This window comes from Pygocentrus nattereri, chromosome 20 (assembly GCF_015220715.1).
Source record: "Pygocentrus nattereri isolate fPygNat1 chromosome 20, fPygNat1.pri, whole genome shotgun sequence".
Taxonomy (NCBI): Eukaryota; Metazoa; Chordata; class Actinopteri; order Characiformes; family Serrasalmidae; genus Pygocentrus; species Pygocentrus nattereri.
The window spans coordinates 19,802,606-19,820,073 of NC_051230.1; positions in this window are offsets into that span (position 1 = coordinate 19,802,606).

Below are 17,468 nucleotides of genomic sequence, written 5' to 3' on the forward strand. Positions count from 1 at the left end.
TAGACTAATTAGAAAAAGAAGAAGAATAAAAAAAGAAAAGGCTCCTCTTCAGCCCTGAAAAAAAAAAGGCTCCTCTCCTCTTGCGGGGTGTATTTGTCAGAAGACTCTTTCAACAGTTTACTATTACCCATTAAGTAGGTATGAAAATCTTTGCAAGTCATGTTCCTGAAATTGTACTGGGTGCACAAAATCCCTTTCAGTGAATCCACAGACATGTGATTCCTCTCCTTCGTCCACTGCACTTGCATCAGTGAAAAGATGCGCTCCACATTTGCTTTGTGGGCAGGTATGGCAACAAAAAAAAAAAACTGTACCATCTTGAGCAGCTCTGAATGAAAATCAACACTTTTTGACCTTTCAAAAAATTTGGTCCACGTCTGATGTGCTTGTAGATCACTGAATTCTGCACCATTTTTCTCAATTAATTTCTTGAGATCGGTGACCTGATCAACGCACTTTGCATCATCAACTTTTCAGCCAGGTTCTTGATGCAGGCCTCTACATCATTCCAGTCTGGAATTTCACTCAGATCCATCCACATAAAAGTGGAGAACTCCTCCATGGGTGCCATCCATTTCTGAAGGTAGTCGAGACATGAACTGTACAGGCCCTGAACCTGAGCACTGAAATGGTCACACCTTTGCCCATATCCATCCTTCTGCTTTTGAGCCAATATACTCTTGACTTTGAGAGGCATGAAGTTGTTCATCTATCCTCCCTCTCCATCTCTTGAATATTGGACTGAAACACTGACATCAGTGAATGCATTTGCCACAGGTAAATCTCACTGAACTCATCCTCAAAAAACGTCTTGATCTGCACTGGTGGCCTGTCCTGGGACAAAAAGAATGCTTTCAAAGCTGGATACATTTGCAGTAATCGCTCAATCCCTGGGAATAAATTCAGCCATCGTGTCTTGCTGTGAGAGAGGAGAGTCCTGTAATTAACATCAGCAAACTCACAATACTCCTTCAAATTCTCTGTGCGGACAGTGTAGCTATTAAAGTGGTGATAGATTTAGCACGGGAACTCCTCCGTAAACGTACGCTTTCGTTTCGGCATTTCCGCAGAACCGGCAGACACACATGTGCTTTCGCCTGTAAACACTCGGGGGTAGACTGGCAAGCCCACGCTTTCTTCTTCACACACACAATGCAAAGTAGATGGATTTGAGGAGAAGGGCATGGCTAATTTGCGATACAGAGAAACCTGGAATGGAGTGGCAATTCTAATCACAAAGCACTCTGCATGTATTATGTTTGAGGCAGTCGAACAAAATCCCGGACGATTTTGAAATTCCCCCAGACATTTTTTTTAGGTCTCAAAAGTAGGACATGTCCGGGAAAAAGAGGACGTCTGGTCACCCTGGCTTTAGGGTGACCCCATTTAATGCAAGAAGACATGCAAGCCACAAGCTGACATGCTAGTCATGATACAACAACGTCATATTGTGAGATACAATTTGAAACACTTGTTTCAATCATGTTTGTTTTCCATGCTTTTTTGGTATGTCAGCTGAAAAGACCGGTACCTGATTATATTATAAGGCAAACACAGTGTCTGCAGAGTCCTCAGTCTCCTGCCCATCTCTGGATCTCCTTGAATTACAATTTTTGTCTTTATTACTGATGAGGAACATCAGGGGTTGAATCATTTATGTTCAGCACGTGTGCTGTGCTCATATATGCCTGAGCAGTGTGACCGTCTTTTGTCTGAGTCTTGCTAGACCAGCTGCTGGAGGCTATGCTTTGCCTGAGCAGTTGTTTTGCCCTTGCGGAGGACATTAGCTTACCTTGTGGCTCCAAGGGTACCCGGTCTACCTGGAGTCTTACGTCCCTGTGTGTGTTAATTCTAGTGCATCCCTATTGAGGACTTGGGCTCAGCTGCCAGTTGACATTCTCTTCACACATTAATAAGCCTGGACTTTCTGGATATCGCCACAAAGCGTGCTGTGGGTGCTCCACACCAAGTTGTCCGTGTTGACTGTGAGTCATTACTCGGAGTCTAAATGTGTCTGGCTTGGTGGCAGAGCTGTTTATCTCAGAGAGATGATGGAGACAGTTTTATCTCTCCGTTTCTTTGGAGAACCAGGATTTCATACACAAGCTTTGGTTTCAGTTATTCAGTCAAACACAGAATATTCTAGGCATTCTTGGTTAAGATAAGCAAAAAAAATGCTCTGCAAATTTACTAGCATCCAGCAGTGGTAACAACAACCAAAAAGGCTTTTCAGTATAAAATACAAGAGTCTGACCTTTCAGGGAGCCAAAAGTATTGGAAGGGAGGAAATCTCTTTAAAAATGGAACTGGCACAAAGTCCTAATTCTTTCATCTTTAACATTTTTAGGGAAATTCAAACTTAATTAGCCAGCTGTGTTTATTCCTTTACAATGTGTTCAACTTGTGATGAATGAGCAATAAAATGCTCCAAAAATGTATATATTAAAACTGCAATTCAGTACTAAGACATTTTTTCCTTCACCTGTAAAGTTGCCATTTAATTCCACCTGATTTCATCACAGTTTAATGGTCATCTATGACATTCTGTCTCATGGGAGTAAATGTTATGTTGATATTCAGGCCAAATGACTTTGTCCAACCACCCACAGGGAGGACAGCAGTAGAATATACAAATGAATGAGCAGTGGTGGACAAAGTACACAACTACTGTACTGGCTTTTGAAAAATGTCACTCAAGAGAACTCCGCTCATTTTTCTCCTTGAGTTAAAGTGCAAAATTGGACTCCAATGGACTCCAAAGTAATCACTGCTTCTTCTGTTGTAAACATGCCTACTTGCCTCCTATGGTAGCACTACAGTCATCTCCAGAATAAGATTTAGTTGAAAGTATGAAGATGGGGTGATTTTGGGGTCAGGGTGCATCATATCAGAAACTTCAAGACATTTTCATGATACACAATATCAGAATAATTTGACGCACATGACACTATGCACCAGTACTGGCACATAATAATTTAAAAACTGCCATCAAAAACTATGAATGATGCTTATTTAGTATTTCACATACTGCACTGCACTAAATCCTGGCCTTATTTTGCTCTCTGGCAGCTGGTCAGTGTTAAAGTACTGATGATATTTGCTTAGAATTGCATTGTATCATTAAATTTGACACAGAAAAAAATAAAATAGTCATATTGCCCACCTCTATTTCAAAGTGTTCACATCAATATCAGCAGATAAATGTTGAAAAATATTTTGGCATAAAAAAGATGTTTGAATTTGAGTAATAGCTGAAAGTAGAGTTTTGGGTTGACTAAGGTTTGAGGGGTGGAACATGAAGCATCTCCCTCCAGTCTAACACCCTACATATTCACATTCTTACCGTCAGTGTCTTGTTACAAGATCTCGCAATCCCAACAACACCCCCAACTCGTCCTTGTCCCTCAGTCCTATGAATGCCCTACCACAGTTACCAGGGGGTCCGGCCTTCTAGCTATGGGCAGAAGAGCCCCAGAACTCCAGCCCCAGTTGTCAGTGTTCTGCTCCCTCTCTTAAATCAGTCTTTCCTCCTACTACCACCGCATGTTGAAGGCACTGTCTGAACTCACAAACGGACACTTGATTGTATTAAACTTCAGAACAGCAGAATATTTAGGTGACTGTGGACTACTGTGCTAAAATTTCAGCATTTTATTCATTTTACTGCATTTATAACCCTAATACCCCAATGTTAATCAAAATAGATCTACACCCAATTCCTACATGTTATAAATGTTTGTGTGTCTGTAATGGATGAGCCTATTGACCATCAGTGCTTCCATGAAACTTGCTTTATTGCTTGAAAGCAGAATCTCTTTGCACCTTCATTACAATACAGATAATGCTAGCTAGATATTAAAGCTAGATACCTTACCTCAGTTTGGCTTCTATGCTCTGTCTGCAAGGGTAGGAAACAAGTCTCTGGTGTCCATTTTGTGCTTAATAAACATCACAATTATCTTGTGATAATTATCTTATCATAATCACATTATTCTTTACAAATTTGTTCAATGACTGAGGCAAGAGTTACACTAATACTAAGTTGGTTGTATTTATTACCTTGTAGATAAGTGGCTAGGCTAGCAATCAGGATTGGTTGACACCACAGGGATTCGCAGTGGTTGTATGATGTACTTGCATGATGCATGCTGGGTAGTGCATCAAATGACATAAAATCTAGTTTTAGGCCAAAGTGCCCCTTTAAATATTCAAAGTAAAAAGACTATCATTGTCATTGATAAACAATTTTGAGTGGCTGCAATAATCAAACATTCCTGTTTATATTATTTTTCAAGCTAAATCAGTACTGCTTCTGTTGGTACTCTTGCTGGTGAAGACCAACTGTCCAGGTCACCATATAGTCCTTCCCCTGCAACACAACACAGGTACAAGACAATAGAAAAAAAAAAAAACAGACTCACCACTATGGCACACAGCCCTGACCTGCACAGGCAGCACAACCTTACACTTGTCTGACACTCTTCAGTAGCAGATCTTGACAGTTTTTACCAGGGTTGGCAAAGTGGTGGCAGGACGTTGTGGCAGGGTGGCGTGTTCTTGTAGCAGACAGGCTTAGGGGAGTACTTTTTACTTTTTAACCATTGTTATTTGGAGGCCAGCATGTAGCACTTACTACAAATATTAAAAGGCTGTTGTTGTTGTTGGTGAACTAGAACTAGGTTTGTAAAAGAGCAGTAATTGGTTAAAGAGTAACTGACCATAGAAAAACGGAGAAAACACCACAGACCAAAAGTTAAGTTTAGAATTGCCGGCTTTATAAAAAAAAAAGAGAAGTAGGAAGTAGTAGAATTGTATTATTAAGAAATAGGATCCTTCAAGACATTACAGACACAACACATAACATAGAAAAAACAATTGCATATGAAGGCAAAGAGAGTCAAACAAGAGTCGGAGTCTTACTCAGTTACCCTGTAAGTTAAGAAGACTGATTTTTGAGTTCTTAATCTCTAGTTAACTTAAACTTAGTTGGTTTTAGTAGTTTAATTAGTATCTCAGTTGAGCCCTTATTAGTGATCTAGTATTAGTTTGCAGTTATTTGATATAACTAGTTGTTTTGTTTTAATTATCCATCTTCAATGTTAATCAACTTAGGCCTATTTTGTTATAACTAATCAAAAGCATTTGGTATTACCCTCTATCAGTAGGTTATTACAACCAAAAAACACAGGGCATCTCACTAAGCCCACATGAGAAAGTTAACACCAGTAAATTTACATTTACATTTATGGCATTTGGCTGACGCTCTTATCCAGAGCGACTTACAATTTGATCATTTTACACAGGTAGTCCAAGGTGGTGTAGTATGATGCAGTATCAACCTTACAGTTAAACACATTCAAAGTATGTACATAACATGAAACATGAACCATAAAACGGATAACTGTATCAATGTCCATTAAATCGAGTCCTTAGTGCCAAACAGTCCTTTAGCAAATGAAAGGGAGATGCTCCCTTTCACTCAGCGGCGCGCGCACGCCACGCACTGCTCACGTGACTCAGAGAGCGAAAACAGAGGTTTAAACTGAACAGTCTTACCACGGCTGGTGGTAGAACCTCGGCAGGGAAAGGCTGAAGCACCCGGCCTTCACTGCGATGTCCACTCTCCCCGAATGGGAGAAAAAGACGTTTCTTTCGACGCACAAACGCACAGTCCAGTCGTAGCTCCTAGCTCTGGTGGCTCGCCATCTATTTTCCTTGAACTTTACTTTTCTTCCGCGATTCTCGGGAGTAATTCAGAACAAAACATAGACAGACAAACTAAATAAATCGTCAAATACACTTAGATTTCTTTCTTCTTACTGGAGCTGCTCTCAAACGCGTCTTCACCTGTTCTTGCTTCCTCGATTCTGCACGAGAATCAAATTCGCGCTGATTTGCTGATAGATATGACCTTTCAACTTCAACCCATGATAACCATGAAATAATGTTTTTAATTCTATTTATCTGTTTTAGACGTTTAATATCACTAAAGTAAATTATTTAAGTGATGAATTTCTGCTTGATATTTATTCTTATTTATTAACTATTTAATAACCAATGTCTACTTTCGCCCAAACACCTATTTATAGCTCAGATCTATTCAGTACAGAGTCATATAGTCAAGTGTCCACATAACCCTCTGACCATGGAACAAACTAAAAAAAAACAGCAAAATAAATGTAAACATCGTTTATCTGCTCTGATCAACCGTGTCTGGAACATATCAGCCTAGCAGATCTCTCTGCACGGAATTTATCTCTAAATCCGTTCCCCAAGTGCGTCTATTGAATGAGGCAAAAGTAGGCTATATTACAAATTGAAACAAAACCATTTAATGCAGCAAATTGCTTCCAATTTGCAATTCAGATTTAGACTCATTTATGCTGGACAGGCTTTTGTCTAATCGAGATGGCACCTATGTTTTTTTAATCTCACCATAATATAACTAACGAAACACTTAACGCTAACTGACAAAAGCTTCACTGTAGCGGTCCTTATTCATTTTCAATAATTCATTTAGATATCTTGAATGTGCATGTCACTTAACTACTTCAAAATGACTTGCATGCAAAAGTCTGGGCACTGCTGCTCCAGTGATTCACAACATTTCTGATGGGCTTATAGAGTAATTGAATGCCACAGGTAGTATTCGAGCACATAAGTCTTGACCTGTTTTTCATTGGCAATCCACACCTACCTGTACACACTCTGCTCACACCTGGGCACTGGACTGTCTATGTAATTGGCCTGTTGGACATTTGACTCTTTACAGAAGCTGGAAATCACTCTTGGATGTGCTGCTTGTGACAGCAGACAAGCACAAAACATGTTTGACAGGCTGGGCAAGACATCTGCAATCTCATTCTTCGAATTCAAACTGATGCATAAGTAAGCCAAACAATTATAAAGAAGGACAGATGGAGAGATGTTTATTTTTTACTCTGATGGCAAACAATATTATGCATGTTTATTTTAATGCAACACAAGGAGTTTCATAATACTTTGTGAAGAATAGAAGCCAGAGATGGATCTGACTTTTATATTATGATTAAACTTTGATGGATTAATGATAGTTAGAAAAAAAAATTAATGGAGGCAAATCCCTGATCAAATCAATGAATGCAAAGAACACCAATGTGTATTATTTGGTGCACTTTAGCCACTGTAGTGTGGAATCGACCAAAAACAAAAACCCAAACTCTGTTGCAGACTAGGTGTGAAAACAGCCTTAGACTAGCCTCCAACTGTGCATGTGCACTTTAGCTTTTCAAAGCTAAATATGCTGCATTTTAGTGAAGGTGAAGTGCACAGTGGTCACACTGTCATGAGGGAAGTAATTTACTTTGCAGTGCTGAAAATGAAGAGTTAAATCACTCTTTATACAGCCGTGCTCTTAGGCTCCTGTACTTTGATGGAGCTGTAATGATATATTGAGACAGTATTTTAGTTTGTATACACATTGCCCAGAAAGTGACATGGGGATTTCTTTTTAATAAGGCCTGACCATGAATTCATTGAGGCCACATATAAATAAGTTGAGGCCACAAATTAATATTGAAGTGAGGTTGCCACAAGAAACTTAACTCATGGACTCAGGATATTAATTTGTGGCCACAAGAAACTTAACTTGTGGCCTTGATGTATATATTTGTAGCCTCAGTATACTCTTTTCTGGCCACAAGAAACTTAAATCATAACCTCAGTATATTAATTCATGGCCATGCCTTATTAAAAATAACAACCCGTCACCTTAGGGGTCCATACATATACCACCAGTCCTGCACTGTATGGTTTTTTTTCCTCCAGAAATTTGACCAGTGATGTGCCAACAAACCAGTTGTCATGCTCCATCAACACGTTGCTTTCGGCTGTAAAAACAATCGTTATGGTGATGTAAACATACTTGCAGACACTAAAGCAGTACTGTAAATGATGAAGAAACCTACTGACTCACAGTGGAAGCAAATGGTTTCTCCCTCCTTACTCTTCTGAACTTTTACATGGTCAGAAAATACAGAAAATTGGTATTTATGCCATTTGAACACAGCATAAGTACCTGAAGTTGACTAAACATCACTGGGATCTTGAAGCTAAGAATCTTATTAGAACATACAGTATTACAGGCAGTGTGTGAAATACTCATTGGTATTCAGGGAGTCCCATGTTGGCTGGCTACTCCAGTTCAATGGCAACAAAATGTTTGGTTTAAAAATGGGGTAAACACAAAACAGCCAGCCTAAAATACAACTTCAGCACATTCACGCAAATACAGAATATATAACACAGATACAGAATGCATAACACAGATACACCACAATTCACAACAATAAATTCCTTCAAAATGCTCTGTTCTAGTTTGGTAATGTGCTCTTCCACACATTCATCTTATACATCTCCTGTTTTGTTTTCAGTTTGAGAAATGAGTAATATTTCCTCCAGCCACTTGGGGAATTGGGCTCATTTTTAAGTTTAAAAACTGCAGCAGCATATTACATTCAGAAGTATCTTGGACATAGTTAATGCAGGACCAATAGGTGAACCCATCTGCTACAGTGTGACCCGGAGGCAGGCCAGTGCTCTCTAGTAAGAATACCAAAGACAAAAACTGTCCCATTGTGGGTGAAGCAGTTAAACAATGAGCTTTCCCTGCATTTGTATTTAAGCATCTATTGTCCCCTAACAGACAACATAATGTCATAGGCTTCAGAATTTTGCTTTTGAGACAATCAGAGGGTCCAAGAGGTTAATTAGGGGGTCCCTGTCTCCCCAGGACCCCCTGCATTTCATATCTTGATCATAGGCTCCATCTTCAAGCAGAACAGTGATCCAAAGCTCATTTCCACACAATACCACATAACAAATGGTTTACGGACCACGGAATCAAACCTTTTCAGTCACCCCATAACCTAAACCCCCCCTGAAAACATGTGGGGTGGGCTGAAGAGGGAAGTCTACATGCTTTCAAGGAGGCAGAGGTCTCTGGTCTCTTTGTTCCAGCCAAGAATGAAGAAAGAATTAATATTTCTTTATTTGTAGTTCATATAAAGGCTCTCTCTTTTTTTCAGAAAAGGTTTCTTGCAATGCTATTAATTCTCTGACTCTGTCAGGACATTTTCAGATCAGGCAACTGATGGGAGATGTGATCAGACAGACTGGATAGCATGCATATGATGGTATGAGCTAATGCTATGGGGTCGGGACCATGTGGTGAGGAGAATTACTGATGGCATTTGGGTTGTGACAGACATTCTACCCCATCCATCTCTTCTCCGAGGCACTGTCTGTTCTTACTGACATTTGAGACAATTCCCCTGCCCCAAGCTTTCGCCATTCAATTTCATATAACCGATGCACGGGTGCACAAAGTAAGTTGTTCATTATATTAAAAAAATTATTATTTTTCAGTGTCAGGAAAAAACCATGAGATATATATTTAACAGAAAAAACAGTAAGTATTATATTAAATCCATCAGTATTTACCACTTTAAATTTCCCATCCTTTCAATCTTAGATGCAAGTTACAGCTGTGTTCTCCCAACATAAGCTGTTCCCACAGCTATCACTGACATTGTCCATGTCACAATTGGCCCCTCCTAGTCATGTCCATGTGCTTTCTTTTTTTTGATTCCCAGTCCAGTTCCCTTGTTTTCTGACTCCGCCCCTGATTGTTGCCACCTGTGTTTGAACCTTTGTCCTGTTATCCCTAGTTAGCCCTCTTGTATTTAAGCCCTGTGTTTGTCCCTGTGTTTGTTTTTATTGGTCTTTGTTTGATTGTGCTGGATGTGCTGTATGTGTTGGATGTGTTATACAGTTCAAAGTGTTTTGTTAAGTGTTTGGTTTTCTGTGTTCTAGTCTGTTTTGTTATGCCCGTCCCACCTTATCACCGTGTTGGCTCTATGACCCTGGACCGTCTCGACCCTGAGTATGGTTTTGCCCAGAATAAATCTCGCTTTTCTCAGCACATGCATCCGCCTCATTGCTCCACGTTACAGTCCACTAGACACTAATATTCACATAGGTGACTATCCAAACACATCTCTACCTTGCAAATGTCATGCTTGTGTGCAGTTAAAATGTCTTTTTTTTGTCTGAGGAGATTAGATATAAAATAATCCACTCGCATAAGGAAAGTCAAAGGTGACAAAACAGTGAAAACTGTCCAGTTTCAAAAACTGGAGCTCAAAAAATTATAAAAAGATGTAGATGCCGAAAATGGGGCTCCTAACAACCATACAAGGACGACTAAAACTCTCACCATCAGAAAAACACCACTTAAAGCTTTCATCTTTGAAAGATAGGAGGAAATCAAGCTCCACTGTTGCTTTAGATCTGAAAATGTCCACAGGTGTTTATGACCTTAATTCTACTGTAAAAGGCCATCTCAGTGCTGTGAGTCTGAAAGGATGTCGTCATTGGTGTGAAAAGGATATAGATAAAACCAAAGAAAATTAGCATCAAAACACAAAAATTTGACGTGTTATGTGGAGAAAGTTGTCAATTTGAGATCTTATGAAGTAAAAGATGGTATTCTTTTTGTCCCTGAAGCAATTAAAGACTCAAACTATGTATACAACCATCAGTCAAGCATACTGGAGGATACATGCAAGTTTTGGGATGTACAACAATATCTGGAGGTGATTTGTTTGATTAAAGACATCATAAATGCCGAACAGTACAAATTGTAAATCACCATGCACTATCGTGCTGTTAATATGAATTCTACAATAAGATAATGATCCTACAATGATTCTTGACTACCTCAGTCCTCAGGACCTTCTGCATCATTGAATGTGCTTGGAATTACTTGGATCATAAGAAACTGCAACCAACTTCTAAGGCTGAACTTTGGAGGTGTGGACAAATATCCCTGCAGATTTATACAAAAAACTGAAAACAGCCCTCCCAAATATAACAGAAGCTATAATAAATGCTAAGAGATATTTGAGGTTCTGTTTAGCTGATGCTTCTGTATACTTTCCTTTTCAATATATATATTCTGCTTTTTTCTGCTGCTGAAAAATAAATAGCTTGTACTTAATGGCTGTTTTGATTGGAAATTAAACAAATGAAAGGGTGGCTTTTGCACAGTACTGTAAATCACCCAGTCACAGTGGTCACATTCATAGCCAATTTTTGAATCACTGCCTCTGTAGCCTTTTTTTATTCCGCTTTTCCAGGCTGCCTCTATGGCCTTAGCATTCATAGACTGCATTGTCAGCTCACTCAGGGGTCTCTGGTGTGTGGAATATCATTGCAAGTGTATCTGTAGTGTCAAAACCTAACGAGTAACAGAGGAACCCAGCTGACCATAGAATTCAGTCATGTCCTGACTGGCCTGTTTATCTGTACTTGACAGAAGAGATACAGACACTGCATCTGTACACAAAAGTCCTACACACCAGTTTACACTTTTTTGTATAGCAGGTGCAGCCTCTTATCTTTATGTAATAGTGCATTTGTTTGAAGTGGTCTGCCATGAGTATTTACAGGTGTTTGCAGACATAACCCACAATAACCCACCTCAATATCAATGGCTTTGTGGCTTCCACTGTGTAGTCACTCAAATTCCTAGGAACAACCATATCCAGGGACCTGAAGTGGGAGAGGAACACACTCCTTATCACCAAGATACCAACACACTCGTTATCACCACGACAGCACAGCAGAGAATGTTCTTCATGAGACAACAGACCTGCCGCAGAGCCTAATGACACAGTTCTACATAGCAATTATCGAGTTCATCACCACATCATTCATTTGGTTTGGTTCACCTCACAAGAATGAGCCAAACTCCAGTGCATAACAACAAAGAGTCTGTTTAAATGCAGTCTGCTAAAGCTTCAGGACATCTTCAACAGCAGAGTGACAAAGTGTGCCAGCAAAATTACAGCAGGCTCCTCTCATCCTGGACATCACTTCTTCCAGACACTTCCTTTTGGTAGAAGAAGATTTAAACAGCACAACAAGACATGCTAATAGCTTTTTCCCCCAGAGTTGTAGCACTCATTAATCACAGTGGACACTTCACACTTTAAACTTAAACTGTATTACACTTGCTTCTCTGTAACATGGGTTATTTGTATAACCGCACAGAAGTTACATTTCTGCAAATATTCATAATATTGTGTGATATTCTCTATACATGATGTTTTGTCACAGTATGTGTGAGTAAGACACCAGAGAAGGCATCGACGAAATCTGGATGAACTCCGCAATTCTTTGATGAAAGAGTGGCTGAACATCGATGTCTCCTACATGCAGAAACTTGTCCAGTCCATGTCAAATTAAAAGCTTTTATTCATGCTCGTGGACGTATTACACGCTTTTAGGTGTGTTTCATTTTTTGCTCAGTGAGTTTATGTATTCTTATTTTACATATGTATTCTTATCTGTTTTGATATGGCTCTTTATTATTGCTACGTGTGAGCGCCTTGTGCGTCTCTCTCTCTCTCTCTCTCTCTCTCTCTCTCTCTCTCTCTCTCTCTCTCTCTCCCTCGTTCGCTCTTCTCTCCTCTTCTCTGCGCCGGTCGGTTTATCTTTCACCTTATAGGTGGATCGGGGTGTCATTCATCAACCAACGACGCTCGTCACTTACTGGCCAATTAGAGGGCGCGTCCGGACCAAGAGAGGGGCGGGACTTCGTGTTCAAAAGCTGCGCGGCTTGTTGTTGTTGTGGTGTTCACGGTGTGCTGCTCGATTAGATAACGCTGGTTAGTCGTTGCTGTCCTCACTCTCTCCCCTGGACTGTAGCTTCTTGTGGGAACGTAACAATTATGCTTTATTCTTTCTATTAAGTTTGTTCATTTCCCCTCAGACTTGTTAACAGTCTGTGTGCTGTCTGGTCTTTTTAGAACCTTACACATCGTACATGTGTTCACTCACAAAGACAAATTCCATGTACGTGTACCCTGTGGAGAAAACTCATTTCGGCCGCTTGTATTCGCGATCTCGTTCTTTCGGTCATTACCCAAAGTTCATGACCATAGGTGAGGGTGGGAAAGTAGATCGACCGGTGAATCGAGAGCTGAATGGTGTAACATCCATCCATCCATCCATCCATCCATCCATCCATCCATCCATCCATCCATTATCTTCTGCTTCTCCGGGGTTCGGGTCGCGGGGGCAGCATCCTAAGCAATGAGGCCCAGACCTCCCTTTCCCCAGCCACTTCCACTAGCTCTCCAAGGGGGATTCCGGGGCGCTCCCAGGCCAGCTGGGCGATATAGTCACGCCAGCGTGTCCTGGGTCTTCCCCGGGGTCTCCTCCCAGGTGGACTTGCCTGTGACACCTCCCGAGGGAGGCGTCCAGGAGGCATCCTAACTAGATGCCCGAACCACCTCAGCTGACTCCTCTCGATGTGAAGAAGCAGCGGCTCTACTCCGAGTCCCTCCTGGATGACCGAACTTCTCACCCTATCTCTAAGGGAGAGTCCAGACACCTTGCAGAGGAAACTCATTTTGGCTGCTTGTATTCGCGATCTTATTCTTCTGGTCATTACCCAAAGCTCATGACCATAGGTGAGGGTGGGAACGTAGATCGACCGGTAAATCGAGAGCCTTGCCTTATGGCTCAGCTCTTTCTTTACCACAACAGACCAGTAAAGAGCCCGCATCACTGCTGACTTGAACTCCTCCACTTGAGGCAAGAGCCTATCCCCGACCCAGAGAGGGCTCTCCACCCTTTTCCGCCTGAGAACCATGGTCTCGGATTTGGAGGAACTGATTCTCATCCCGGCCGCTTCACACTCGGCTGCAAACTGATCCAGCGAAAGCTGAAGTTCGCGGCCTGATGTCCCCAACACGACCACATCATCTGCAAACAGCAGCGATGTGACCCTGAGGTCACCAAACCGGACACCCTCCATCCCCTGACTGCGCCTAGAAATTCTATCCATAAAAATTATGAATAGAATCGGTGACAAAGGGCAGCCCTGACGGAGTCCAACTCTCACTGGGAACGAGTCTGACTTACTGCCGGCCATGCGAACCAAACTCCTGCTTTGTTTGTACAGGGCCTGAATGGCTCGTAGCAAAGAGTTTCAGCAACCGAGGATCAGAACGCCAAGGCCCAAGCCTTCGGACACTGCCCGATCCACAAAGCACCGAACCCCTACTACTGCCCCTCCGATTGGTGGTGGGTCGATGGGAGGGGGGACACATGTAACTCCTTCGGGCTGGGCCCGGCCATGAGTAAATGCCCGGCCACCAGACGCTCGCTGGCGAGCCCCTCCCCCAGGCCTGGCTCCAGGGTGGGGCCCCGGTAACCCTGTTCCGAGCAGGGTACACAAATCCTGTTCTTGTCTTTTCATAGGGGTTATTATGGATCACACTTTGTCTGGCCTGTCACCTAGGACCAGTTTGCCATGGGAGACCCTACCAGGAGCTTTTGCTCCAGACAACATAGCTCCTAGGATCATTCAAGCACGCAAACCCCTCCACCACGATAAGGTGGTGATCCATGGAGAGGATGGTGTAACATACTTGGCGAAATAAAATTATTCTGATAACTGAACATAGCCTTTGTATTATCCTGTATGATAACGTTTAAGGTGTATTTCCTCTAATTCAGTTAATGAGATTTAAACTAAGACATTTCTAGTGGTTTGATGAGAAATGGTTCAATGCAGAGAAACTTTACAGTGGTGGTGATAGGAACCACTGAGTTCTGAGTTCTAATGTGATGTAGATAATAATAAAATAGTGTTTAAAAAAGCTATTTTGTCTTAACACCCTGAATGTACCTCTTGACCTTGCATGAATTCAAAATGTTTTTGTCCTTATTACAAATCTACTATAAAACAATGTCTCGGGCAGCAGACAGTGTGTTTCCAACCATTTTATGAAATAGCTTTCAATGAGGAATCTTTGAGACGTGTTAAACTCATCATTGCTGTAAACAACCCTTAGGAAACAAAAAAATCAATAAAGATCTCCTTTACATGTCTGTATCTTCTCCTGAGAACACTGCAATGAGATGCAAAGGCAAAAGATAATTTTGCATAAGTCTGCTGCTACTCAGATTTTTCTCCTGATCAAAAGATCTCAAGAGTCTCACTGAGAAAGGTTCTCAATTAAAGCCCACATTGTCTTTTGCCTTTGTTAGTTTGTCTAGAATGAAGCATTTCACATTAAGCCTTTCTGAATGATTCTGTTTACATCTTAACAACTCAGTTATGCAGAAATTTTGAAACATCAGAATTCCCCTTTAAATTTGAACTCTCCTACATCATTGACAATTTTATATATAGCTATGGAAATTTTGGTGATTTGGTGAGCTCTCTGGTGAACGTGTTTGATTGCATGCAGCATGCAAAAGATCATTTTGAGATGTCGGTTGTGCTCATCAATTACTCCCGATCGGATTAATCTGATGATCGCGAATACACTAAAAGAGCATTATATAGGGGGCTGTCATTGGCTGGAGGTAGATCCCTTGACCAGACAATGCATGACTGAGGTCCCCCTGAGCAAGACACCTAACCCCCAACTGCTCCCCAGGTGCTGCAGATAGGGCTGCCCACTGCTCTGGGCAAGTGTGCTCACTGCCCCCAAGTGTGTGTGTTCATTAGTGTGTATGTGGTGTTTCACTGCACAGATGGGTTAAATTGTGGAGGTGAAATTTCCTTATTGTGGGACTAATAAGGGTCACTTCATCTTCAGAGAATTAAAGGAGAAGTCTGTCAAAACTTGGTGAAGGGCATGTAATCTGGCGATCTATTATTGTGATCATATCTTTGTCAGTATAATGCTGATTTTGTATTTGAGACCTAAAATTTGAGCCTTTTCTGAGGCTACATGTGTAATGTTAACACAAAGACATATGATGTGAAAACCTCTGATTATTTCAGGCTTTACATGATGTCTCACAGCAGTGCATTCAACCTATTTTAGTGTGCTTTTTCTCCTGACTCAGTAATGCTACTTCTTTTAACTTTTTTTTTAATACAAAATGTTACATAGTGCAGTGTAACAACTTTATTAATGGGTGGACGGAGGACGCCAGGGGCAGGTGTGGAGAGCTTTTTTTGTAATGATTTCTACACAATGCAAAAAACACTCTGCTTTTCAGCCCACAGTCAAATTAAGAAAAGATGCTCACTGCGACTTTTCAGTCCTTTCTTTCTTTTGTTCAGTTCAGCTTAACTTAACGTGGCTCGGCTTGAGTAAGCTCAGCTCTCACACCTTCACAGTCTCCTTCTCTCACTGGGCTCTGCCACCTGCTGAGGGAAGAGATGACTGTAAGTAGGCTGGCAAAAACACGGCACAGGTGAACATCATCAGCTACTTAGCCCCACTAGTTCAGCCTGACTGGCTTCTCTGTCCTGCCATCGATGCTCAGCCACACCCCCTTCTCCACATGCAGATTTAATTAAAACATTTTAAAAGAACATAAATTACAGGGCAGTCTCCTTTGTGGCTGGTTTAATTGCATACTACTTTCACTTAGCACTGTCAAATATCAGTTAAGACTACTATGATTTCCAGCTTCTTCTGAAATATGCTGAATATAAAGTTTCCCATTCAAAGTATCATTTGTGTACTTTTCATTAAAAGTAGTACATAAGTCTTGCTTTCAAAGGCTTGTTAGGCTTGTTCCAAGTTCATGGCTGAATAGGGATGCTAAAATCTCATCCCCAAGAGGCTCTTAAAAGAGAATAGGGCAATGATTTTTCAAAATGTCTGCATAATTTAAACATTAAGATTACAGTGGTTTGATGTGAAATGATCTGTTACAGACGAACTTACAGAGTCACAGGTATTCACAGTGGTGGTGAAAGAAGCCAAACATATAAAGAGTTTAATGCCTTGAAAAGCTCCCTCAAACTAAATTATTCCATAAAATAATTAGGAATACAGTCACTTATGTCTGAAATAAGGTTCTGGCCTAAAATGTATTCATGATGGCAAGGTACATGCAGGGTGTTGGAAGACAAATAGTTCCAGATGAAAACATACTTTTTTCAAGTCTTAACACTATTTTACAATTTTCAACATTATATATAAACACTGGGGAGACTTACTTTTAGGTTTACTGGTGATTTTTGGGTTGTAAATGGCTATATTTGCATTGCAGACATCATGACCCCTGGTTCCCATCACCACCTCTGTAAAGACATCACAGCTGAAAAGGTTTTCTACAATGAACCATTTCACATCAAACCACTCCAAATGCTTTTATTTGCATCTAAACTACTGAATTATGCAGACATTTTTAAAAAATGGTGGTGTTCTATAGAGACACAACATAAAAGGATGTGTTACCTTGTCATGTCTAATTTAATTACATTGTGGGCTCCATAATTTGTTTACATTTAAAAAGTAAACTGAATTAAATTTTTATTATGTATTTATGTAATTTATTAAAAATTTATACATTCATTTTTGATGCAGAATGATTATGCATAATAAGCATAAATCATGACCTGCCTTATCCCCCAACCCCACCCCCTGTACATTATCTGAACTGGT